This window comes from Bufo bufo, chromosome 10 (genome assembly GCF_905171765.1).
Source record: "Bufo bufo chromosome 10, aBufBuf1.1, whole genome shotgun sequence".
NCBI lineage: Eukaryota > Metazoa > Chordata > Amphibia > Anura > Bufonidae > Bufo > Bufo bufo.
Genome location: NC_053398.1, coordinates 149,737,098 through 149,762,304, shown reverse-complemented (window position 1 = coordinate 149,762,304; position 25,207 = coordinate 149,737,098). Strand labels below are relative to the sequence as shown.

The following is a 25,207-nucleotide window of genomic DNA, read 5'->3' as shown; positions in this document are numbered from 1 at the left end:
TCAGCGACTACATAACATTTTAATAAGGCACACTTGTGTTGCTGGATTCCAGCAGTCTGTATGCAAATGGATACCATTTGTAGACGGATCCGGATCCATCTCACAAATGCATTGCAATACCGCATCCGGAAAAACGGATCCAGTATTTATCTTTTTCACATTTTTAAAGGTCTGCGCATGCAGACCGAATCAGTTGTTCCAGAACACTTGGGGCCGGATCCGGCATTAATGCATTTCAATGGAAAATAATGCCGGACCCGCATGCTGCGGTATTTTCTCCGTCCAAAAACCGTACAGTGACTGAACTGAAGACGTCCTGATGCATCCTGATCGGATCGCTCTCCATTCAGAATCCATGGGGATAAAACTGATCAGTTCTTTCCAGTATTGAGCCCCTAGGACCGAACTCAGTGCCAGAAAAGTTTAACGTTCAGCTACAGGTTTGAAAAGCGTAGAATTTTTTTGCAGGACAAGAAAAGACCCATCTGATGTAAAGAACATTTAAACCCTAAAAATAAATTATTCTGAGATTTGCATCAAAGACTGACCCTGAGGAGTCCATAGATTAGTGAACTCTTAGGAATGAAGGGGAAGCGAGTCACCGCCCCCCCCCCCCCCCCCCAATAAAGTGACTGGATATAAGCAGATAACGGGCGGTCCTCGCCCTCCGCAGGCCATGACCCTGAATTCATCTTCACATTAGACTGAGGAGAGCCAGGATCCAGCAGATGCTTCCTATCAAACCCCTGGGAGCTTAAAACTCCACTACTTGTAAAACAAGGGCCTGATGCTTATCAATCACTTTACAATTTAGGCTACTTTCACACTCGCGCTTGGTGCGGATCCGCCATGGATGGATCCGTTCGGATAATGCAACCGTCTGCATCCGTTCAGAACAGATCCATTTGTATTATCTGTAACCTAGCCAAGACGGATCCGTCCTTACCGACTTACGTTGTGTGCCAGGACGGATCCGTTTGGCTCAGTTTCGTCAGACGGACACCAAACGCTGCAGGCGGCCTCCAGAGCGGAACGGAGACGGATCGGAGACAAACTGAGGCATTCTGAGCGGATCCTTCTAAATTCAGAATGCATTAGGGATCCGTTTTGGACCGCTGAGCCCTGAACGCATCTCACAAACGGAAAACAAAACGCCAGTGTCAACACACACACGCCCTATAGTACATGTCCACAGTATACACACACCCTATAGTACATGTCCACAGTATAGACACACGCCCTATAGTACATGTCCACAGTATACACACACACCCTATAGTACATGTCCACAGTATAGACACACCCTATAGTACATGTCCACAGTATACACGCCCTATAGTACATGTCCACAGTATAGACACACGCCCTATAGTACATGTCCACAGTATACACACACCCTATAGTACATGTCCACAGTATAGACACACCCTATAGTACATGTCCACAGTATAGACACACACCCTATAGTACATGTCCACAGTATAGACACACACCCTATAGTACATGTACACAGTATAGACACACCCTATAGTACATGTCCACAGTATAGACACACACCCTATAGTACATGTCCACAGTATAGACACACGCCCTATAGTACATGTCCACAGTATACACACACCCTATAGTACATGTCCACAGTATAGACACACGCCCTATAGTACATGTCCACAGTATAGACAAACGCCCTATAGTACATGTCCACAGTATACACACACGCCCTATAGTACATGTCCACAGTATAGACAAACGCCCTATAGTACATGTCCACAGTATACACACACACGCCCTATAGTACATGTCCACAGTATAGACAAACGCCCTATAGTACATGTCCACAGTATACACACACCCTATAGTACATGTCCACAGTATACACACACCCTATAGTACATGTCCACAGTATAGACACACGCCCTATAGTACATGTCCACAGTATACACACACGCCCTATAGTACATGTCCACAGTATACACACACGCCCTATAGTACATGTCCACAGTATACACACACCCTATAGTACATGTCCACAGTATAGACACACGCCCTATAGTACATGTCCACAGTATACACACACACCCTATAGTACATGTCCACAGTATAGACACACCCTATAGTACATGTCCACAGTATACACACACCCTATAGTACATGTCCACAGTATAGACACACGCCCTATAGTACATGTCCACAGTATACACACACCCTATAGTACATGTCCACAGTATAGACACACGCCCTATAGTACATGTCCACAGTATACACACACACGCCCTATAGTACATGTCCACAGTATACACACACACGCCCTATAGTACATGTCCACAGTATAGACAAACGCCCTATAGTACATGTCCACAGTATACACACACCCTATAGTACATGTCCACAGTATACACACACCCTATAGTACATGTCCACAGTATACACACACCCTATAGTACATGTCCACAGTATACACACACACCCTATAGTACATGTCCACAGTATAGACACACACACACCCAATAGTACATGTCCACAGTATACACACACACCCTATAGTACATGTCCACAGTATACACACACACCCTATAGTACATGTCCACAGTATACACACACACACACACACACACACACCCTATAGTACATGTCCACAGTATAGACACACGCCCTATAGTACATGTCCACAGTATACACACACCCTATAGTACATGTCCACAGTATACACACACACGCCCTATAGTACATGTCCACAGTATACACACACACACCCTATAGTACATGTCCACAGTATACACACACCCTATAGTACATGTCCACAGTATACACACACCCTATAGTACATGTCCACAGTATACACACACACCCTATAGTACATGTCCACAGTATACACACACACCCTATAGTACATGTCCACAGTATACACACACACACACACACACACACACCCTATAGTACATGTCCACAGTATACACACACACACACACACACACCCTATAGTACATGTCCACAGTATAGACACACGCCCTATAGTACATGTCCACAGTATACACACACCCTATAGTACATGTCCACAGTATAGACACACGCCCTATAGTACATGTCCACAGTATACACACACACGCCCTATAGTACATGTCCACAGTATACACACACCCTATAGTACATGTCCACAGTATACACACACCCTATAGTACATGTCCACAGTATACACACACCCTATAGTACATGTCCACAGTATACACACACACACACACACACACACACACCCTATAGTACATGTCCACAGTATAGACACACGCCCTATAGTACATGTCCACAGTATAGACACACGCCCTATAGTACATGTCCACAGTATAGACACACGCCCTATAGTACATGTCCACAGTATAGACACACGCCCTATAGTACATGTCCACAGTATACACACACGCCCTATAGTACATGTCCACAGTATACACACACACCCCCTATAGTACATGTCCACAGTATAGACACATGCCCTATAGTACATGTCCACAGTATACACACACACACACACACACACACACCCTATAGTACATGTCCACAGTATAGACACACGCCCTATAGTACATGTCCACAGTATACACACACCCTATAGTACATGTCCACAGTATAGACACACGCCCTATAGTACATGTCCACAGTATACACACACACGCCCTATAGTACATGTCCACAGTATAGACACACGCCCTATAGTACATGTCCACAGTATACACGCCCTATAGTACATGTCCACAGTATACACACACGCCCTATAGTACATGTCCACAGTATACACACACGCCCTATAGTACATGTCCACAGTATACACACACGCCCTATAGTACATGTCCACAGTATACACACACGCCCTATAGTACATGTCCACAGTATACACGCCCTATAGTACATTTCCACAGTATACACGCCCTATAGTACATGTACACAGTATACACGCCCTATAGTACATGTACACAGTATACACACACGCCCTATAGTACATGTACACAGTATACACACACGCCCTATAGTACATGTACACAGTATACACACACACCCCCTATAGTACATGTACACCGTATATACACACACCCCCTATAGTACATGTACACAGTATATACACACACACACACCCCCCCTATAGTACATGTACACAGTATATACACACCCTATAGTACATGTACACAGTATACACACACCCTATAGTACATGTACACAGTATACACACACACACCCTATAGTACATGTACACAGTATACACACACACACACACACACACCCTATAGTACATCTACACAGTATATACACACACGCCCTATAGTACATGTAGACAGTATATGCACACACACCTTATAGTACATGTACACTATATACAGTTGCAAGAAAAAGTATGTGAACCCTTTGGAAAGATATGGATTTCTGCACAAATTGGTCATAAAATGTGATCTGATCTTCATCTAAGTCACAACAATAGACAATCACTGTCGGCTTAAACTAATAACACACAAAGAGTTAAATGTTACCATGTTTTTATTGAACACACCATGTAAACATTCACAGTGCAGGTGGAAGAAGTATGTGAACCCCTAGACTAATGACATCAGCAAGAGCTAATTGGAGTGAGGTGTCAGCCAACTGGAGTCCAATCAATGAGATGAGATTGGAGGTGTTGGTTACAGCTGCCCTGACCTATAAAAAACACACACCAGTTCTGGGTTTGCTTTTCACAAGAAGCATTGCCTGATGTGAATGATGCCTCGCACAAAAGAGCTCTCAGAAGACCTACGATTAAGAATTGTTGACTTGCATAAAGCTGGAAAGGGTTATAAAAGTATCTCCAAAAGCCTTGCTGTTCATCAGTCCACGGTAAGACAAATTGTCTATAAATGGAGAAAGTTCAGCACTGCTGCTACTCTCCCTAGGAGCAGCCGTCCTGTAAAGATGACTGCAAGAGCACAGCGCAGACTGCTCAATGAGGTGAAGAAGAATCCTAGAGTGTCAACTAAAGACTTACAAAAGTCTCTGGCATATGCTAACATCCCTGTTAGTGAATCTACGATACGTAAAACACTAAACATGAGTGGATTTAATGGGAGGATACCACAGAGGAAGCCACTGCTGTCCAAAAAAACATTGCTGCACGTTTACAGTTTGCACAAGAGCACCTGGATGTTCCACAGCAGTACTGGCAAAATATTCTGTGGACAGATGACACCAAAGTGGAGTTGTTTGGAAGAAACACACAACACTATGTGTGGAGAAAAAGAGGCACAGCACACCAACCTCAAAACCTCATCCCAACTGTGAAGTATGGTGTTTGGGGCATCATGGTTTGGGGCTGCTTTGCTGCGTCAGGGCCTGGACGGATTGCTATCATCGAAGGAAAAATGAATTCCCAAGTTTGTCAAGACATTTTGCAGGAGAACTTAAGGCCATCAGTCCACCAGCTGAAGCTCAACAGAAGATGGGTGTTGCAACAGGACAACGACCCAAAGCATAGAAGTAAATCAACAACAGAATGGCTTAAACAGAAGAAAATCCGCCTTCTGGAGCGGCCCAGTCAGAGTCCTGACCTCAACCCGATTGAGATGCTGTGGCATGACCTCCAGAAAGCGATTCACACCAGACATCCCAAGAATATTGCTGAACTGAAACAGTTCTGTAAAGAGGAATGGTGAAGAATTACTCCTGACCGTTGTGCACGTCTGATCTGCAACTACAGGAGACGTTTGGTGGAAGTTATTGCTGCCAAAGGAGCTTCAACCAGTTATTAAATCCAAGGGTTCACATACTTTTTCCACCTGCACTGTGAATGTTTACATGGTGCGTTCAATAAAAACATGGTAACATTTAACTCTTTGTGTATTATTTTCATTATAGAATGTAAGCTCTGGTGGCCGCATCCCTAACCTGTGCACCGAATATACTCAGACAACAAAAAATCCCGCACAAACGAGAAGAAGCTGGAATGATGATAAATCGAAGTGATTACAATATTAGTAGAAAGGAGAAGTGTATGGGGTAAAAGGAGGCTCTAGCACCCTGACAGGCACCTCCAGCCCGGATACTAGGCGAGATACGGCCTCCAGCCCGGATACTAGGCGAGATACGGCCTCCAGCCCGGATACTAGGCGAGATACGGCCTCCAGCCCGGATACTAGGCGAGATACGGCCTCCAGCCCGGATACTAGGCGAGATACGGCCTCCAGCCCGGATACTAGACGAGATACGGCCTCCAGCCCGGATACTAGGCGAGATACGGCCTCCAGCCCGGATACTAGGCGAGATACGGCCTCCAGCCCGGATACTAGGCGGGATACGGCCTCCAGCCCGGATACAAGGCGGGATACGGCCTCCAGCCCGGATACAAGGCGGGATACGGCCTCCAGCCCGGATACAAGGCGGGATACGGCCTCCAGCCCGGATACAAGGCGGGATACGGCCTCCAGCCCGGATACAAGGCGGGATACGGCCTCCAGCCCGGATACAAGGCGGGATACGGCCTCCAGCCCGGATACAAGGCGGGATACGGCCTCCAGCCCGGATACAAGGCGGGATACGGCCTCCAGCCCGGATACAAGGCGGGATACGGCCTCCAGCCCGGATACAAGGCGGGATACGGCCTCCAGCCCGGATACAAGGCGGGATACGGCCTCCAGCCCGGATACAAGGCGGGATACGGCCTCCAGCCCGGATACAAGGTGGGATACGGCCTCCAGCCTGGATACAAGGTGGGATACGGCCTCCAGCCTGGATACAAGGTGAGATATGATTGGACATGGAGGCATACAGGTTACTAATAGGACCTTTGATGACGTCACTACGCTCATCACATGATCCATCACCATGGTGATGGATCATGTGATGAACGCAGTGACGTCATCAAAGGTCCTTTTCCTCACAGATGAAGACAGAAGAGATGCCGGCTGCGCGAACAAGTGGATTAAGGTGAGTTTAATTATTATTATTATTTTTTTAACCCCTTCAGCCCTATTGTACTATGCATTCTGTATTCAGAATGCTATTATTTTCCCTTATAACCATGTTATAAGGGGAAATAATACAATCTACACTACAACTAACCCAAACCTGAACTTCTGTGAAGAAATTCGGGTCTGGGTACCACAGTCGGTTTTTTTATCACGCGCGTGCAAAACGCATTGCACCCGCGCGATAAAAACTGAACATCGGAACGTAATCGCAGTCAAAACTGACTGCAATTGCGTACCTACTCGCGTGGGTTTGCCGCAATGCACCGGGACTGGGACCTAATCCGGACACGCCCGTGTGAGAGAGGCCTTATTTTGAGCCAAATCCAGGAGTGGAGGCTACACAGAGATCAGATATAATGGGAAGATTTGTACCTGTTCGGTGGTTTGACCTGCACCTGGTTTTGGCTAAATAACTGATCAAATAACGGACATGTGAACTAGGCCTAAGGCTACTTTCACACCTGCGTTAGGTGCGGATCCGTCTTGTATCTGCACAGACGGATCCGCACCTATAATGCAAACGCTTACCGTGAACAAACCATGATAATGCAAACTGTGTCAGTGAAAACGGATCCGTTTGCATTACCGTGAACAAACCATGATAATACACTGAAAGTCAATGGGAGGTGGATCCGTTTTTAATCGCACCATATTGTGTCAGTGAAAACGGATCCGTCCCCATTGACTTACATTGTAAGTCAAGACGGATCCGTTTGGCTCCACATCGTCAGGCGGACATCAAAACGCTGCAAGCTGCCTCCAGAGCGGAATGGAGGCTGAATGGAGGCAAACTGATGCATTCTGAACGGATCCTTATCCAGTCAGAATGCATTGGGGCTAAACTGATCTGTTTTGGGCCGCTTGTGAGAGCCCTGAAACGGATCTCACAAGCGGACCCAGAAACACCAGTGTGAAAGTAGCCTTACTTGCTTAAAATGTGTACAACATTTAGCATTCTTGCACCCCTCGCTCTCATTTTCAGTGGTGGACATGGTCAGCCTGCTGAGCAGATACAGAGCGAGACCTCACTACATAGCCCTATAGACTGCAGCTTAAAAATGCTGACCGACTAAACAAGGAGGCCCTCTTCCGTATAAGGCCCACTGCGTCTTGGACGCCCGTGTGGTACTCAACAACAGCGCAGCGGCAACATGACCGTGCCATGTGGTCATAACTTTAAGCTGGATTTATCAAAACTGTCTTCCTCCAGTAAAGGAGTAGTATAGAAGGTGGAGCAACATCTCAAGACCAAAGTGTTAAAGACTTACAGATGGACCAAAGTTGTCATACATTGTGACACTTGACGAATTTGGCGCCAATTACAGCAACGCAGACGCCTGCAAAATGACTTCAAAAAGGTCCCTTATGATAAATCTCACCAGGAGTACATTAGAAAGTTGCAGAACTTTATGTTCTGACCAGATTAAGCTTTTATTTCCTTTACATTACTCCGAACCCCCTCCTCCCCCTGAAAGGGGGTTAATCATCCACAAGAGCTGCCTATAGCTATAGCCTCAGATTTATTCCCTTGCCGGGGCCACAAGCCTGGTAATAGCCACGTCTCCCCGACTTCCTTAGCCTTATCTGCCAAGAGATCTGGTTACTGGCTCATAAAGTGAGAGCTCTAGGTTTAGTTGTTATCTGCAGAGAGACCACGACTGGGACATAATCTCCAGCAGACACGCGGGCCGCCTGGCACAAGGGTGTGAGTTATGAGGCTTTCCTCTCCTGCAGAATAAACATGGCATTACTGCGGCTATAAAAGATCACTTCCACCTTAACGCCACTTAAAACAAACAGGCTGCTGCAACTTTCTTTTATGTCCTCTGCACGGCTGCAGAATTAATGGTCTTACAAGAGCAATGGCCGGGCTTATCCTGATCCGAGCCTGTAGCAATGTGTACAGATCCATAACCATTAGCTCTACGTCTGCCTTCATTCCATGGTGTGCAAGCACCGGATCCCGAAGAACACGGACGGATCTCCTCGATGGGTCGCCTCTTCACTACTGCTCCTTAGTCTCCGATAAGGGAAATTAAAGACTTGCTGCCGGAATCCCCCACATTTTACACGTCTTCACAGGAGGGCTCAGCAGTAGGAAACCCTGCAATCTGATGACCATAGGGACACCATTCTGAGAGGAATAAATTGTATTATCAGCAGTGAATAATTCCTTTCCAGAAGTTGTGATTGCAGCATTTCCAGAGATATCTTCCAAGACAGGGTCGGAACAATTTACCACGTCGTAGTATATTTCAGGGTATGCCCCTTTAAGACGGACCCTAGACAGATTGGGGCAAATATACTGTCACTTGTCACCAACTGCTTGGAAAATGTTGCCGATCATTAAAATCATCTGGTACATATAAGACATAAGGGTATATAGCTTAGATGGCGGTCGTCTATACACCGATTCGTCCGGCAGCCGTTTCTCTGAACTCCTTCCACCCCCCAATACACATGGACGCGGAGGTCTGCCAAGTGTGCATGTGGGGTATAAACTGCTCCCAGGTACCTCCCCGAGGACAAATGGTCAGCACGATCCTTCTTTCCTCAGACATCTGCCATACATCGTTGGTGCACCCCACCAAAAACCTCTGTGGAGTACAGTCACAGGGGGTGGAATTTCCACTGCATTGTAAAGGGTGAAATCTGTGGTGGAAATCTGGATCATAAAAGGACATGCTGCAGATTTACAACCGATTTAACCTAATCATTATTTTTTTCAGCATGTCAAGTTTTTTTTAAATGTCCTCCACAACCCTGGAAATTTGCCGCAAGCAAATCTGCAAAGTTTTTGCCGTGTGTGGACATACCGCAAGTCTGCAGCAAAACCAGGAGTGGATTCAAAAGGAATGTGAAACACAGAAGGAAGGGCAGAGCTTGGCAGAAAGCCACTGCCAGTCACAAGAGGATTGGGCATGTGGGACCCTTCTCTCCCATTGAGGGACAGACGGGAGGCCCCCAAACAGCTCACGAATGTCACCATACTCCCCTTCACATGAGTAAACCTTACCAAAACTGTAACCCATAGCTCGCACTTACTGAAGCAAGCAGAAAGAAAACCTGTGCTTGGAGCCATCGCCCCTTGTAGGACCCGTGGCCATCTGATCTGCTGGACAACAAATATATAATAATACCATGTGAACGTTTATAAGCCCATGAGCTGCTGGGAAAGGGGTGGGGGGTGCATCGGGACGCGCTGCATAAAACACGTATTGTTCTCAAAAGTTATCCGTTCAGAGAAAGTTATAAAAGGGAAGCTCTTAGCGGCGATGATCTCAGCTCCTCCGGGCGATCTCCGCCATCCTCTGCACACCTGACGGTAATTAACTGATGTCAATGATGTTCCCAAAGAAGAAAGACCTTCAGTTCCTCAACACCTCGGGGAGGTAACGGCTCCACAAGGGCCAAAGACCCCCAAGGAATGGGACAAAATCCCTGATAAAAAGCGCTCACTGCTCTACGGATCAGAAAATATAATCAGCCATTTATCTCCTGGGCCTTGAAGGGGCGTCCACAGAGCCGTCCATAGGGTTGTCACCCACCTGATCCCTGGACAGAGGTCCATTTATACAGCAATAATAGGGTGCATCACTGTAGAATTAAGACTCCTCACCCAAGAAAAAAAAAAGGGCAACAACCCTGTGGGAGCCAGAGGCGGGGTCCGACACCCCCATAATCAGCGCCGTACACAGTGTAGTGGCCGATATCAGGTACTGCAGTCCTTTCTGTACATATTTTAGGGTACCATAACATACTTTATTTTGGGGGCTCATTTTATTTGTACTTTCTTACAGGTCAGGGCCAATAATAAGATCTCTGTCTTTTTAGTAGAAATTATTACAAGGCATCTACAGCTTGACTCGGCCCATGGCTGGCCAGACTAGCTTGGCAGTAATGAGAAAGGTAGAATGCTATCTGATCTAGTGGAGCAGGGTGGCCTCCCCAATGCCTCCGCTCGTACCCCCCACTTTGGAGGAGTCCAGGCAGCCCCTTGAGATGGATTGCATTGTGCATCTGCTGCGCGGCTGATAGCATGGCTGGCCTTGTCCTAACGCTGAGCACTGCCTCTAATTAGTAACCCTTTTCTACCCAGATAAGATAAACTCCGGCTGACCTTTTCTATCAGTTGCTATGGAGACTCCGCTGCCCTCTTGTCATTAATAATTTTAGAGATTAAAATAGTAAATGGCAGATGGGGAAAAAAAAAATGAGGGAAAAGGGGGGAGTGTGTAACGACAGTAAGGACGCACCTTTCTGCTTCAGAAGGACACGTGATGGAGAGATGGATGTCCCAGCCGAGGCAGGTGGTGGCGTTCACACGTGTGGAGGGGACAGACGTGTGCAGCGGCTCAGAAAGTGTCTTTTAAATCTACGTAAGAGATTAAGAATTACAGTCAAAAATAATCCCATGATGGATTCGATGAAAAAGTATCGGGCAGCCGGGCGAGTCTTGAAGGGCCGTAGCCCTGCCGCACACGTCCTCATACTTGTATTATTGAGATCCCCATCATTATGGACCGGAGAGCTGTTCTGTAAGTGGCCTCCATTCTGGTGCACCCGGGGTTAGAGAAGCTGGACATACGGACCCGGTATTTGTGCCCACAGAAATGCATCAGCACCGAGCAGAACAGAATGACTCTTAAAGGCTTCCATTGTGCATTCCGTCCTAAAATTCCGTTATATTCCTTTATAATGGAACAGTACAAGGGAACTTCTAGCGCTAATGTGAACCCGTCCTTATTGTGAGCCATATCCAGTAGTGAAGCCCCCAGAGATCAGGCGTTTTTGACCAGCACCTGGTTTAGCCTCCCACTAACCGATGGAAATAACTGATGTGTGAACTAGGCCTTAGGGTGCTGAATTACCAGAAATATAGTGAACTTTCACAGGTGGCCATATGTGGCTCAGTATATTGGCATGATTTTCCGGCATGTTAAAGCATTTCTTCTGAACCTGGAAAGTGGAAGAGTTGGTTTTTGGCTGTCAGGGCATGTTGGGAGTTGTGGTGCACAATACCTGGAGAGCCTCAGGTTACAAGGCTAGATGAGCTGACAAAGGCCAAGGTTTTTCAACTTCAAATGGCATCATCACCCTAAAGGCCACTACACCATGTGGCCGACCATGGCCTCTGCCAATCTGGAACACTAAGGGTACGGCGTTTTGGAGGAGGTTTTGAGGCAGATCTGCCTGCAGCATTTTTTGCCAAAGTCAGAAGTTGATTAAAAAAAGGAATTTGAAATATAAAAGGAAGGATTTAGATTTCTTTTTCCATGTGGATCCACTTCTGGCGGAAAATTCTGCGGGCAAATCTGCCTGAAAACCTCCTCCATAGCTCTGTGTTACTGTACCCTTGCTGGGACTGGTAAACCCTGCGCACACGCCACCCAACTGGCATCCTAGAGAATATACACATAGAGGTTTTATATGATTTCATTTAATGACCTGAATCCACTACCACTCGTCCCCATCTCCCCAAATACCAAACCCATGAATGGACAGTAAAGAAAAAAAAGAGAGGAGCATTCACTGCAAGACAGAGAAGAGACAGCGCAAAACAATAAGAAAAGAGACACGCTGACGGAGCAGGAAGATAATGTGGGGGGGGGGGGGGGGGGAGATAAAGAAAAAGGAGGGAGACACCGAGGGGGGAAGATAGAGAGACAGAGGTAGGACGCAGAGAGAGGGAGCCTGAGAAAAAACAGCTCCAATGATATCTGGGAGATTGGTTTCAGACGAAAACGCTCTCCTTGCCAAGTCTCTATCCCATGTAACTGGCGTGTACTCACTCAACATTCATCACTGCCTGAACTCTGAAACTTTATCAGCTCCGCAGCATGGCGCCATCTCCAGGCCCGGCCATTCTCAGCTCTCCGATAAAGCAGATAAAAGTCTGATAGATTACAGCAGATTGTTACACTTCACGGCACACAATTACTAATACTAATAGTGAGCCCACGTTCTCCAGGGCAAGGCTGGGGGGTGAGGAAGAGACGGGGAAAAGAAGAACTTCCAGCCGCTCCTCGCACAGCACCCACAGGTTTATGGGGCAGAGGTGGCCAAGATAAAGCGCAAAACAGGAATTAAAATTACCCTGATAAAACAGTCGCCCATTCATTAGCTACTTCTTAAAAAACAGGTGCCGCCGTGGTTTAACCACCTAAGCCCACAATATTACCAAGAGTTTATAGAAAACGTGGCCATCTGTCAAATAAAGTGGATTGTACAGCGACCATCTAATAGACTTTATGTTTCAGTTGCTAATTTTCAAGATCTTTGCTTGCTATAATTGAATTGATATATTGTTTGCTTCCAGAGCCTGAAAACCTGTATAAAACTAAAAGGTCCCTTTAGGGCGCCTTCACACGCGGCAGATTTTGTGTCAGAAAATTCTGCGACTGAAAATCTGTTCTATTCATTTGAATGAGGCGGCAAGCACTGGATTTCTGCAAGCCTCATTAAGGTGAATAGGACGGATTTTCAGTAGCAGAATTTATCTGTCACAAAATCTGCCGCGTGTGAAGGCGCCCCTTAGGCCCCTTGCAGACGAGCATGTCCGGATTAGGTCCAGATGCATTGCGTCTGCAATCAGGGAACATCGTGCAAGAGCGTACGCAATTTTAGTCAGTTTTGACTGCGATTGCGTTGCTCAGTTTTTTCCGTGCGAGTGCAATGCGTTTTGCATGCGTGTGATAAAAAACTGATTGTGGTACCCAGACCCGAACTTCTTCACTAAAGTCCGGTTTTGGGTTCTGTATTCTGTAGATTTTATTATTTTCCCTTATAAAATGGTTATAAGGGAAAATAATAGCATTCTTAATACAGAATGCTTACTAAAATGTGACATGAAGGGTTAAAAATAAAAAAAAATTAACTCCCCCCATCCACTTGTTCGCGCAGCCGGCATCATCTTGTTTCAGGACCTGCCAAAAAGGACCTTTGATGACGTAATCGCGCTCGCCACGTGGTGACGTCAGCACAGGTCCTGCTGAATGAAGATAGAAGGATCACGTGGTGAGCGCGATTACGTCATTATGTCAGATCCTGACAGAAGAAGAAAGAAGACGATGCCGGCTGCGCGAACAACTGGCGAGTTAATTTTTATTTTATTTTTAACCCCTCCAGCCCTATTGTACTAAGCATTCTGTATTAAGAATGCTGTTATTTTCCTTTATAACCATGTTATTAGAGAAAATAATACAGTAAATTGACTAACATCGTCTCCTTAGCAACCATGCGTGAAAATCTCAGTGCATCCGCACTTGCTTGCAATTTTCACGCATCCCCATTAATTTCTATGGGGCCTGCGTTGCGTGAAAACACAATATAGAACATGCTGCGATTTTCACGCAAAGCACATGTGATGCGTGAAAATCACCGCTCATCTGAACAGCCCCATTGAAGTGAATTGAGGGGGCCACATATTACCCAATAAATGAGTTAAAGAGCCATCTAACCCGTCCCTACTGCCAGCTAGGGTTGTCTCAATACCAAAATTTAGATTCAGTTTAGATACCATAAAAAGGTATTGCGATATTCGATACCACGCAAAAAAAAAAAAAAAAAAAAACACACCAAAAAAGCCGTGTGCATTCCACATTTTATGGAACGTCCGGCCCATAATTGAACAGTCCTATCCTATTTTTTAGGGGAGCAAGGTGACAAAAAAATATAAAATTGCGAATCATGCGGTTTTTATTTATTTTGTTTTTTCTGTTATGGCGTTCACCGCATAGGATTTTTTTAAAAATATTTTAATAGTTTGGACTTTTTACGCTGGGTTCACACCTGAGCGTACCGAAGGAGCGCTCTGTAAGCGTGATTTTAATCGGGTGTCTCATCCGCGGCTCCGAAACTAGCAAACGCCCAGAAGTCTATGTACGGGAACGCGCGACCATACGCCCCAAAGAAGCTCCTGTACTTCTTGGGGCGTAGGGCATTTTACAAAACGCTCAGGTGAGAACCATTCCCATAGGGAATTATTGGTTCTTGCCTGTTGAGCGTTTTACAGCGCGTAGGAACGTGCTGTAAAACGCTCAGGTGTGAACCCAGCCTTAGACGTGGCGATATGTAATATGTTTATATATAAAATTGGGAAAGGGGGCGATTTATACTTAATAATTTGGTGTTTTATTTTTTTTACATTTTTTTCTAATTTAATAACTATTGCCCTTAGGGGCTAGAACCTGGGATCTTTTAATCCCTTGTCCTATTCACCCTAATAGATCTCTATTAGGGTGAATAGGATCTCACACTGTTCCTGCTGCCCTGGGCATAATGCACACAGCAGCAGGGAGATTACCATGGAAGGCTTCAGTAGCGTCCTGGCTGCCATGGTAACCGATCGGAGCCCCAGGATCACACAAGCTGCCACTGCCACCAATGAAGAGGGGACCCTGTGGCCACTGCCACCAATGATTTTAATACTAGGGGTGTTGGGGGCCTCACTGCGCCACCAATGATAATTAACCTTTAATACAGATACAGGAGGTGGGTACCGCCGACACCCACCTCCTGTATTTGTATTAAAGGTTAATTATCATTGGTGGCACAGTGGCCAGGCACCTGCTATTCCGGCTGCTTGACTCTGGGGAGGACACTCAGGAGGAGGCTCCCGCTGCTGTTCGCTGAGCTCACTTGTTCAGACGGCGCAGCAGTGTATTCCTTCCCCCGTCCCACCTCCTGCTTCAATTAATAGCAGCACATTCATTGGTGGCAGTGGTAAGGGGCAGCTTCAGAGCCCACTCACTTCATTGGGCTCAGCGTGGTCGTGTCATAGGAGGGACTCCCTCCCTCTCAACTGTCTGCGCACGCGCCGAGCGCCATAAGAGGAGGGTCTAGTTAGTATCGAAAAAATTAACATCCTGATACTGAATCGATACTGGCATAAAAGTATCGATTTGGTATCGAAAGTTGGATATCCGAAACAACCCTACTGCCAGAAAATAATGCTTCAGTATGGGGACGAGTGATGGCATTAGTGATCACTGCTCCCCATACTGTGGAGGAGATCGCTGCATGGAAATGTGTCTCCTCCACCGACGAGCAGGAGATTGTTAGGAAGGAACACTTCTGTATGGGGACGAGCGATGGCATTAGTGATCACTGCTCCCTGTACTGTGGAGGAGATCGCTGCATGTAAATGTGTCTCCTCCACCGACGAGCAGGCGATTGTCAGGAAGGAACGCTTCTGTATGGGGACGAACGATGGCATTAGTGATCACTGCTCCCTGTACTGTGGAGGAGATCACTGCATGTAAATGTGTCTCCTCCACCGACGAGCAGGTGATTGTCGGAAAGGAACGCTTCTGTATGGGGACGAACGATGGCATTAGTGATCACTGCTCCCTATACTGTGGAGGAGATCGCTGTATGTAAATGTGTCTCCTCCACCGACGAGCAGGCGATTGTCAGGAAGGAAGCGTTCCTTCCTGACAATTGTCTGCCATATCTAGCATTTTTTCGAAGACTCCCTCCTGATAATTGGCCCATGTAAAGCTGCAGATGATTGCCAAACAAATTGGCAAATGCTAGTTTTTCAGGCGATTAGATCTTTCTGCTGCTCCAACAATCCTCATTTGTCGGCAACACATCTCCTTGTGTAAAGTGGAATGTGCTGCCGACAAACACCGGAACGGTACGAGGGCGAATGATTGCAGCGCGTTCTCCGTTCATTGCTATAGTAGTTCTGACAATAAGCGTCATTTTGGGAACTGCTGTAGCAGTTGAACAGAGGTTGGCTTCACGCCTGCTCTCCGTTCACTTTGCGGGCACAGGAGTGTGCCCCACAGGTGGGACCTACAACTATCGGACACTGATGGCATATCCTAGTGCTATGTCATCAACGTCTGAGATGAGTCAACCTCTTTAAAGGGGTTTTCCAGGATTACGCCCCCATAGTGTTGAACCTAATGAAAGATTCATATTGACCAGCTCCCCACATGCCGTTCCTGCACCCTAGCTCCATTCCATGCTGTTCCTATTGGGGTGCAGATGGGGTCTTTCATTAGTGCAAACACTAAGGGGCACACAATGGGGCAGATTTACTACCATCATTGCCCCAGAGTTCTGGCGCGCCGGCGGCTGTACAACGTGTTATTTATGAAGCGCCTGAAACACTTTCTTTGCCTTGCCTGACAAGAGGGTGTATCTTAGCGGAAAGGAGACCTGGTTTAAAGGGGTCCTCTCACTTTAGTAAGAGTAATTTATCATGTTGACAGTGTTATTACAAGCCACTTACTAATGTACTGTGATTGTCCATATTGCCTCCTTCGGTGGCTGGATTCATTTTTCCATCACATTATACACTGCTAGTTTCCATGGTTACGACCCTGAAATCCATCAGCGTTGGTCGTGCCTGCACACTATAGGAAATAGCGCCTCTAGCGGCCAATACTGTGGGAGTGCACATAGGCTGATGCCTTTTCCTATAGTTTAGAAGGACGACCATTGCTGCTGGATTGTAGGGTGGTCGTAACTATGGAAACAAGCAGTGTATAATGATATGGAAAAATGAACCAAGCCAGCAAAGGAAGCAATATGGAGAATCACAATCCATTAGTAAGGGCCTGGTATTAACTTCCTCTACTTAATAAATGCTATTTGCTGAAGTGAGGGGACTGACAACATTCTGGCAAAAAGTAAGCCGCCTACTAAATGGACTAGACAGCCATGGTGCGCCAGATTCATCACCCAGCATTATACATTTGGCACATTTTTTGACTGCATAATCTAAACCTTAAGACAGTATTCGCTGCCCCACAGCGACAGACTTTTGGCGTCACGGATGACAGTCACACCGCAAGTGAACAGGGACCAGGACAGCTGCTTGTCTTTTCCTACTGCCACCGAAATGAGACTCCAAAAGACACCGGATCAGAGTGGCGCGTCCTGGCGCTGGGCAGGTCCTAGTCTTACAGTCAATCCTCCCTCCGCAGGAACCTTTAAATTAAAACATATAAAATGACCCCACGGCACACGTGAGATTGTAGCACAAGCTAAATACGTAGAAATGGAAGGCAGGATGTATGGAGGGATTTTATGTGGCAATTATTAACGCACACGAGCTGCGGAGAACAAAGAGCGGAGAGAGAAAGCAGCTGCATATTTCTTAATTTATTGTTAACATTTTATCATGGGCTCCATGAATTATCAGAGTGGCTATTCTCTGTTCCTGGCATTTTGGTGGAGCGAGATAAGGTAAAAACAACAGCAGTACTGGAAGAGTGAGAACAGGCAGATAGATAACATTGATAGAACTCCTACACCAAACAGCCCCCGTGCTTATCTCGGCTTTTTATCTTCCCTTCCCCTTCGATCCCCCCTCCCCTCGCGAGGAGCCCCATCAGGACTGGACCAAAGCCTTACAGCTGAACTTTACTCTGCTTCTGATACCGAGGTGCAAATAACATGGAATGATCGCCCTGTGATAAGTGGAAGATTAATTGTAATGCTGCGAGATAATAACAAGTTACCACACTTCCCCTGACTGTGTCCTGTGACTCTGGAAGACTTTAGCATGGACGGGGTTAATAAAGTGCCACATCACCAGCTGCTCTGCTGATGGAAGAAGATAGGGGTTAGGCTACATGCACACGACCGTATGCGTTTTGCGGTCCGCAAAATAAAAAACGGATGACATCCATATGCCAACCGTTTTTTTTTTTTTTGCAGATCCATTGTAACAATGCCTAAGGCCTCTTTCACACGGCAGTTTTTTTTTTTCTTATTCCAATGGTTCTGCAAAAAAAAAACAAAACAAACAGAATGTACTCCATATGCATTCCGTTTCCATATTTCCATTTTATTGAAGAATAGAACATGTTCAATTATTGCCCGCAAATCACGTTCCATGGCTCCATTCAAGTCGATGGGTCCTAAAAAGAAAAAAAACAAAACCTGAACACATACAGAAATGCATCCGTATGTCTTCCGTATCAGTTCCGTTTTTGCGGAACCATCTATTGAAAACTTAATGCCCAGACCAATGTAATTACTGTATATGCCATACGGAAAAGCGGAAAGGAAAAATGAAACAAACGCAATGGAAACAAAAAAAAATGAACAATGGATCAGTGAAAAACGGACCACAAAACACTGAAAAAGCCATATGGTCGTGTGAAAGAGACCTAAAACGGACAAGAATAGGACATGTTATATTTTTTTTGCAGGGCTACGGAACGGACATACGGATGCTGTCCACATTTTTTTGTGGACCCATTGAAATGAATGGGGTCTGCATCCTATCCGCAAAAAAAATGGAACGGACACGGAAACAAAATACGTTTGTGTGCATGAGGCTTTAGTCATCTAGTAAACAGAAGAGATGGGTAATGCGTTCTAGGCGTCACCTCTTCATATCACCTGTCCACGGGTGGGAACAGTGAAGGACCGACACTCACTCCTGGTTTCTTCAGACACAAATATGTGGCACTAAACAAGCATTTCAAAAGAGACCAGGAGCGAGTGCCGGTCCGTTACTATTTATACGGGGGCGTCTGAGCGGCAGTCGACCATGCGCTATATCGCTCCATTCAAAGTCTATGGGACCCTATACAGAATAGATTATGGCTGCCCCCTACTAGCTGTGTCAGCACCATGCAGAGTACTGCATCATGGACAGTGGTCGCCTTTCTACGTATAGAGTATAAGTTCATTTATGAGTGCCCCCCATAAGTCACATCAGATTCAGCAAAGAATTGGCTGATCCAATGAAATAAAGCTTCATCAAGGGGGGCATTTGCTGTAAGGGGAACTCTGGAGACTTTCAGAAAGCCTTTATAGAGGCATAGCATTCCACATGAAGAGTATAAACTGCATTACGGTCATGTTGGGGGGAGAAGTGATCTATGACAAAGTGTAAAAAAATTGTATTATGATCGTGTACAACGGTCGTGTCCGTTACCATATCCGGGTACAATAGAGTTGCTTTATGATCATGTACAGTGGTTGTAGTATCATGATTAGGTGCAATGGTTGGGCCATGCTGGGGGTTGTAGTGGTTAAGTTAGGGGCATAGGGTTCAGCGAGTCTAGTACAACAGGGCGATGATGCTTAGTGGGCAGTGATCTTGTTTTAAGCACTTTCACTGTTTTTCTCCCCATTTCAGATCGGCGGGGATAAGGTTAAAAACAAGCTATTAAACCTATGTCGCGCTCTCTCCATTACAGGCGGTTATTCTGGAAACAAGGTCAGGCGCTGAACTGCGTGCACTTGGCTCAGGTCAGAGTAAAGATGGCTTCCTGGCTAAAAGGTCCCCCCGCCTCTCACATAAACATCCACGTGTACAGATTTACATGTATTATTTACATGGAGACCGTTTGGCCCCGGTGCTGAGGTTAGGCAAGGCACAGATACGGCACAATGAATTATATTCATGGAGAGGGTAACATTAGCTCCTGAGAGATATTATCACGCCACACGACGGAATTGCGTGGAACAGGATTTATCGAGCAGCGAGAGTCCTGAGAGCGCAGCCAATCTGCATCTGCGTTTGGCCTGTCTTACATGATAGAATATCAGTCATCTGCAGCCGGGCTCTGAGAGATCGACATCTTCAGGAGCTTGGAGACTACAAGACCCAGCAAGTTCTGCCACACTGTGGGGATCCATCAGACGTGACACAGAAAAAGGAGAGACGGGAAAGACGACGTCATCTACCCTGAGAGTTTGTCGGGACTGGATGAGAAGACCGCGCGTTGCCCGATTCCACAGCCCATGAACGGGCTCATTAAAGGACCTGAAGGGATAGAGAACACAAAGTCTTGTGGGCTCATTTATCCAAGGCCAGCTTTCTACACCGGTCTGTGACAGCCCCGAAGGAAGCGCCTAATTTATGACAAGGTGTAAACTAGGCGCACCTCTGGAGGTCCGTGCGCCTGTAGGGAAAAAGACCCCAGCCCCAGACTACAGTAGTTTTTACTCCACTTTTACATCTGTTTCCAGGCATAAATGGTAATAAATTAGCTGGGCCCCAGACCCACCACTCCCAAGTGGCGAAAAAACACCATGTGCAACAAAATTTTGTTTTACAGGTGTCACAAAGTAACAATAAGGGGGCTTGTGTCTAAATTTACACCAAGAACTGCCACTCCTATAGTCAGTGACTGTGAGCCCAAACCAGGGGTGCAGATCTTTCCCTTCTACCTCATGTCTGTGTAGCCCCCAGATGGTCATATCATCTCTCGTCAACGCATTCAATGTTTGTAAAGCTCTGGGCCAAACACACCCATAGGCCCCTGTTCACCTCCATTGGGTCACTATGTTGGCATGGCTTTTGATTAACTGTATAGGAAAGTGCAGCAGAGTGTGTATAAAACACATAAACTGTGCGTCATATTTTTTTTATACTGTGGCCCATGGGTGACGTATGACCCTGTATAGCTCTAGTCTGTGATGTGAACAGAGAGACCCACCGGCTACTGGATGCTTCCGGCGGCATGTCCGGTACTACTACTGCACCCGCAGTGCTGCCCAGGGACTAGATCACACAGGAGCAACCATCCCCATCTGGTCATCAAATAGCCGACTAAATCCACTCCTGATATATGTAAATCTAGTGACATTTATCTCTGCAATGCAGTTTTCCACGGATTGTCAACTGAGCTCATAAAAACGTGGCTTTCCCACATGAGGGGTAGCGTGACTGAGCAGAGCATTATTTCTGGTAAACGAGAAGGTTCTGAAATCTGTGCTAGGAGACGTCACAAGTTATTCTGGTGATTCAGTGTGAAGTGTCAGCACGATGGCCCCAGAGCTATCTGGCCGCTATTCCGAGTTATCCCAAGATAAGGCACATCGCTTTACGTGACCCTCAAGAAAATCAACATTTTGTTATCTATGTAAAGTAATGAGGTCAGCAGTTTATTCAATTGAAATGGAATAAAGTCAGATTTTCTCTACAATTCTGGTGTAAAAGCCCATTACATCATCTCCCTCTCGGGAATCTGATCGGGTTGGTCCATGGCATATAATGTTCACGAAGTTTGACCCTAGAGGTCCCACCCATTAAACCATTGTCAGCCGACAATCCATTGTGTAGGGGAGATCCAGATTCTCTCACAACAGATGATGTTGGGGCAGAAAAGAATCGGACGCAGTGAATTTCAACGCTCAGTTCTTGTGTCGGCCAGGACTGGAGGAGTTCGGCCAACATCCAACAATAGAGGGATAGTGGTGGGCTGATGAAGCCATTAGGTGACAGCTATTGAAGATGTATAGGACGACACAGGAGGTTTCGGCTGTGACATCCATCACATGACCAATGATTGACATGTGGCATTGAATGAATGGGGTCGCAGTATGACTCACAAGTTGCCGTGGCCATAGAACACCATGACACTGCTGGACCTTGCCCGCTGCACAGCAAAGGTTGTCACAGCCAAGGTGACCATGTAGTCCCAGCCTTTGTGCCTATATACAGGTGGCCTTCAGCTCCTTCAGAAATAGCACTTGTTTACTAGCTCAATACATCCAAATTAGCTCCTGCAGAGGGCGAGCCATCCGCATTAGCTCCTGCAGAGGGCGAGCCATCCGCATTAGCTCCTGCAGAGGGCGAGCCATCCGCATTAGCTCCTGCAGAGGGCGAGCCATCCGCATTAGCTCCTGCGGAGGGCGAGCCATCCGCATTAGCTCCTGCAGAGGGCGAGCCATCCGCATTAGCTCCTGCAGAGGGCGAGCCATCCGCATTAGCTCCTGCAGAGGGCGAGCCATCCGCATTAGCTCCTGCAGAGGGCGAGCCATCCGCATTAGCTCCTGCAGAGGGCGAGCCATCCGCACTAGCTCCTGCAGAGGGCGAGCCATCCGCATTAGCTCCTGCAGAGGGCGAGCCATCCGCATTAGCTCCTGCAGAGGGCGAGCCATCCGCATTAGCTCCTGCAGAGGGCGAGCCATCCGCATTAGCTCCAAGCATGACTTCGTTAAATAACTTTGGTAGTTGAGTTTTAAGGTGGAAAAACCAAAGTCGGAACTGAAGCCAAGTTCGGCGTTACGTTTTAAAGTGGTTTTCCGCTTTAAAATCAACTACCAAAGTTATTCAACTAAGTCATGCACGACTTCACGAATAACTTATTTTGGCTCATTGGAGCACATACATTCTAATACTGTACGGAGATGCATCTCTGTAGAGTATTGTTCTGAAGTTTTGAATGAAGTGACTTCGGATGAAGCATCTGAAGCTCGCTTCACTCAACACTAGTGATCAGTATCTGATCGGTGGGGGTCTGACACCTGGTACCCCTGCTCAGGCTGATTGAGAAGGCAGTGGCACTACTGTGAGCACCGTGGCCTTCTCCTTGACCACCAAGCACAGCGCCGTGTACACTGTATAGCCGGTATGCTTGGTGTCGCCGCTCAGTCTAATTCACTTCTATGGGTCTAAGATGCACCCAGGCCATGTGACCGATGAACGGGACATCACGGAGAGAAATCCACAGTGCTACCCGGGTGTCAGACACCTACCGATCAGATACTGATGACCTAACCAGAGGATAGGTCAGGGATCAGCAACCTCCGGCACTCAGGCTGTTCTGAAACTACAACTCCCAGAATCCTTCTTATACTTCTATGGGAGTTAAAAAGAACAACAGAGTAAGTGTGCATGCTGGGAGTTGTAGTTTTACAGCAGCTGGGGTGACAAAGGTTGCCGATTCCTGGGATAGGTCATGGAAAACCCCTGTCCTCTGGACATCCGGTACCCCCACAACCATCTATTTCCTGCAGCTTCCAGTGCTGGACCTAGCAATTTGCACAGCTGCCATTCACTTTAGCTTCAGCTGCAGTAACCCGGCATGGCCACTGCAGTTTGAGCGGCGCTGTGCTACCGATTCATTCAATCTGCTAGCTCCAGCGCCAGGGGTTCCAGGGAACAACTGATCATTGGGGGTGCGGGGTGTTGGGCGTCCACTGATTGGATATTAATGACCTATCAATATCAGAAGCCTGGAAAATCCCTTAACGTAGAACTTCAGATCACCAATTCTAATCTTGACGTCTACGACCGTCTTCATGGGGAGCTGGTGCCCAGCGCAGCGTTAGGTGGAGGTGCGACATTATGCAAATGGTTTATAATAAAGGAGTTAAAAATCGAAAGGGCTTGCTCAGCTGACATGGCTCACAAGGCAAATGAAGATGGAGGGAAAGCAAGAAACACGGAGAGGAGTCAGCCATCCATCATGACAAGGGCTGAGGCACAGCTGGCGATTACGGTTTCCTGGCAGAACCCTAATAAGAGTATCACATGCATCTGACCATCTATATTCTGCATCATCAGACGAGACTTGCAGAAATTGTGTCCAAACATTTCCCCATAAAGATCAATTTGCGATTCTTCCCCTTCTGATCAGCATTGGTCCACAACATGTACTGGGGGCCATATTGCCACCCAGCTTTCCAGAAAAAGGGAACAAATCAGCTCCTGGAAAGCGGAGGGACAATTACATCATTCAGCACTTTCAGTTACTCGGCTGATTAGAGTGTAAGCTCTTTTGGTGCAGGGGCCAAAAGGAGCAAATATTTTCTCTATACGGCAAATATCCTGGTGCCATATAAATAATGAGCTGCAACAGCAGATTACGGGGGGAGGGGGGGGGGGGTCTATCAATGGTGCATTCAGCGTATTAGAATCAGCATTTTCAGTGCAGGGGGTTATAGTGGGGGAGGGGAGGGCGGACTCTTACAATATATCAGGCAAAATGGAAAAAAATGTCCTTTTTATTTTATTTCACTCCCTTTCCTTACCTCTCTTTGAAAAACATAATTTATCTGTGTATTATCAAGAAAGCCAGACACTTTAATCAGTGAGCTATGAAGTCAGTGTTTCCAGCCTTATCTGGTGGAGGAGTGGAAACGGAGCAGATAGGCAGCTCCCAGGCCGAGCGCTGGTGGGGAATGTTAATAGGAGGAACAGCAGAGAGATTGGCTGCCGAGGCCTGCCTATCTCCGCCATTATCAAGGCCTTATCGATGCAACCATCACAGCTCAGTAATGGGGCCGGTTCAACTTTCTGCTTTATCAGGGAGACTGATTCGAGCCAGAGGGACACAAGGCTGCGAGACGACCGGGAGAGTGAATAAGCATCCAGTGTATTTAGAAAATCAAGGAGATTACTTATTGCCATTTGCGTTGATACAGCACGTTAACCCTACACGCTGCCAGCGGGAAGCCGCTGGGGCAAAACAAAAAAAAATCCAAGAGTTTCACAGCGGAGGGCGATCTAGATTATCGGT

The 25,207-nt window shown here is 46.7% G+C and overlaps 1 protein-coding gene and 1 long non-coding RNA gene across 6 annotated transcripts in view; one reads left to right on the top strand and one right to left on the bottom strand.

Moving 5' to 3' along the window:
• Window positions 1-25,207, bottom strand: part of ZFPM1 (zinc finger protein, FOG family member 1) — an 87,517-nt gene that overhangs the window by 42,272 nt on the left and 20,038 nt on the right. The window contains exon 1 of one of the 5 annotated variants that reach the window (XM_040409307.1): window positions 5,692-5,696. The exons of the other annotated variants lie outside the window; for them this stretch is intronic. The gene's annotated coding sequence lies outside the window, so the exon portion shown is untranslated. Of the gene's footprint in view, window positions 1-5,691; window positions 5,697-25,207 lie in introns of those variants that run through there. 5 annotated transcript variants of the gene reach the window in all.
• On the top strand, window positions 290-7,899 carry LOC120980298. The gene is made up of 3 exons (XR_005774501.1): window positions 290-421; window positions 555-556; window positions 7,881-7,899. It is a non-coding gene; the product is annotated as an uncharacterized LOC120980298 (long non-coding RNA).